This window comes from Myotis lucifugus, unplaced genomic scaffold (assembly GCF_000147115.1).
Source record: "Myotis lucifugus unplaced genomic scaffold, Myoluc2.0 scaffold_561, whole genome shotgun sequence".
Lineage (NCBI taxonomy): Eukaryota > Metazoa > Chordata > Mammalia > Chiroptera > Vespertilionidae > Myotis > Myotis lucifugus.
The window spans coordinates 69,306-72,466 of NW_005871609.1; positions in this window are offsets into that span (position 1 = coordinate 69,306).

Here is a 3,161-nt window from a genome sequence, read left to right on the forward strand (position 1 = left end):
GCACACTGAGACTCAGAGGCGCTGCGGAAGTAAAGTGTAGAGGTATGGAGGCGCATGCGGCAAGGGCTGGCAACTGAGGACACGGCTGTCTTTTTGAATCGGGAGCGAGTCACAAGTCCCCGACTGCTCTGAACTCCAGTTCTGGGTGAGTTTCTGGGGACCCAGACTCATACAGGGAGAAACTGGACTGTCTGGCAGCAGGCAGAACTCGGAACTCGAGGGCGGCTTTCTCTCAAAGGTGCTTGCAACAATTACCGGGACACTGAGACCTGGGGCCTCTTAGGGCAGGGCTGAGGATCAGCCATAGCTGCTTGCTCCGCCCTGTTGATTCCCTGAGACCCTGCCCCACCCAGGCTGTGGCAGAGGCTTTTGCATATGAATGCCCTGGCCCTTTGCAATCTGAAAATTACCTAACAAACTGCAGCTGGGCCAGACAGTCCCAGAACTTCCAAGAGAAGGCCCAAGGCCCCACAGCAGCTTGCATTGCTTCACAGCTGGGCCTCATTTGGGCACCTCCAAACCCCAAACAAGGAAGGGGAATCTGCAGATCTCTTCGTAGCTCCTGCTGGGTAGCCTCAGGCAGAGGCTAAATTAGCACCTCCTTAGAGATCCAAGAGCCAGTGTACCCAGTGGTCAGAGTGGGACCATCCAATTACAACTCCTCAGATCCATAAGGGACACACTCAGGGGGCAGACTCAGTGAGCACCAAAGCCCCACTGAAGCAAGTCTTGCCTCATAAGGGTGTCTTCAGCACAGAAGTTCTCCCACCATAGACACAGCTGATTCTCACAGCCAATTGGCCTGGAGGTCAATTCCTCCCAGTGATACCTACAACAATCAAGGCTTAACTACAACAAGACTGTGCACAAAGCCCACAAAGGGGTGCACCAAGAGTGTCCACCTCACGTAATTGGGGAGGCTGAGCCACTGGGCCCTATGGGACACCTAGCACACAAAGCCACTCTACCAACACAGGGAAGCATAAAAAATGTTGAGACAAAGAAACAGATCACAAATGACAGAAATGGAGGAAAGCAAATGACTGGATATAGAGTTCAAAACCACACTTTTAAGGTTTTTCAAGAACTTTCTAGAAACCGCCGATAAATTTAGTAAGACCCTCAAAAAGTCTGGTGAGACTGCTGATAAATGTAGTGAGATCCTCAAGAAATCTAGTGAGACCCTCGAGGTTATGAAAAAGGACCAACTAGAAATTAAGCATACATTGACTGAAATAAAGGATATTATGCAGAGTTCCAACAGCAGACTAGAGGATCGCAAGAATCAAGTCAAAGATTTGAAATATGAAGAAGCAAAAAACACCCAACCGGAAGAGCAAAATGAAAAAAGAATCCAAAAATACGAAGATAGTGTAAGGAGCCTCTGGGACAATTTCAAGCGTACCAACATGCGAATTATAGGGGTGCCAGAAGAAGAGAGAGAGCAAGATATTGAAAACCTATTTGAAGAAATAATGACAGAAAACTTCCCCTACCTGGTGAAAGAAATAGACTTACAAGTCCAGGAAGCGCAGAGAACCCCAAACAAAAGGAATCCAAAGAGGACCACACCAAGACACATCATAATGAAAATGCCAAGAGCAAAAGACAAAGAGAGAATCTTAAAAGCAGCAAGAGAAAGAAACTCAGTTACCTACAAGGGAGTACCCATATGACTGTCAGCTGATTTCTCAACAGAAACTTTGCAGGCCAGAAGGGAGTGGCAAGAAATATTCAAAGTGATGAATGCCAAGAACCTACAACCAAGATTACTTTATCCAGCAAAGCTATCATTCAGAATTGAAGGTCAGATAAAGAGCTTCACAGATAAGGAAAAGCTAAAGGAGTTCATCACCACCAAACCAGTATTATATGAAATGCTGAAAGGTATCCTTTAAGAAGAGGAAGAAGAAGAAAAAGGTAAAGATACAAATTATGAACAACAAATACACATCTATCAACAAGTGAATCTAAAAATCAAGTGAATAAATAACCTGATGTACAGAATGAACTGGTGATTATAATAGAATCAGGGACATAGAAAGGGAATGGACTGACTATTCTTGGGGGGAAAAGGGGTGTGGGAGATGCGGGAAGAGACTGAACAAAAATCATGCACCTATGGATGAGGACAGTGGGTGGGGAGTGAGGGCAGAGGGTGGGGTGGGAGCTGGAAGGAGGGGAGTTATGGGGGGAAAAAAGAGGAACAAATGTAATAATCTGAACAATAAAGATTTAATAAAAAAAATAAGAATAAATAAAAAATAAATAAAAATATTTTAGTTGTTCTCCTCTCCCGTTAGGTCTTTATTTCCCTAAGTATTACAATTCTTTAGAGAGTTCATTATATGGCAGGGGTTGTTTTTTGTTTTCAGATTTTTAACCATTTTTTAATTTAATTTAAATTCTTTATTGTTTAAAGCATTACATAATTCTCCTTTTTCCCCCATTGACCTCTCCCCGGCCACCCCCACCCCCAGCACATGCCTTCACCTCCCCTCCCCAGTCTGTGTCCATTGGTTATGCTCATATGCATGCATACAAGTCCTTTGGTTGATCTCTTACCCCCTCAACCCCCACCTTCCCTCATAGGTTGGACAGTCTGTTCAATGCTTCTATGACTCTGGTTCTATTTTTGTCCATCAGTTCATGTTATTCATTATATTCCACAAATGAGTGAGATCATGTGATATTTATCTTTCTCTGGTTGGCTTATTTTGCTTAGCATAATGCTCTCCAGTTCCATCCATGCTGTTTCAAATGGTAAGAATTCCTTCTTTTTTACAGCAGCATAGAATTCCATTGTGCAGATGCACCACAGTTTTCTAATCCACTCATCTGCTGATGGGCACTTAGGCTGTTTCCAAATCTTAGCTATGGTAAATTGTGCTGCTATGAACATAGGGGGGCATATATCCTTTCTGATTGGTGTTTCTGGTTTCTTGGGATATATTCCTAGAAGTGGAAAAACTGGGTCAAATGGAAGTTCCATTTTTAGTTTTTTGAGGAAACTCCATACTGTTCTCCACAGTTGCTGCACCAGTCTGTATTCCCACCAGCAGTGCACGAGGGTTCCTTTTTCTCCGCATCCTCGCCAGTACTTGACGTTTGTTGATGTATTGATGATAGACATCTGACAGGTGTGAGATGGTACCTCATCG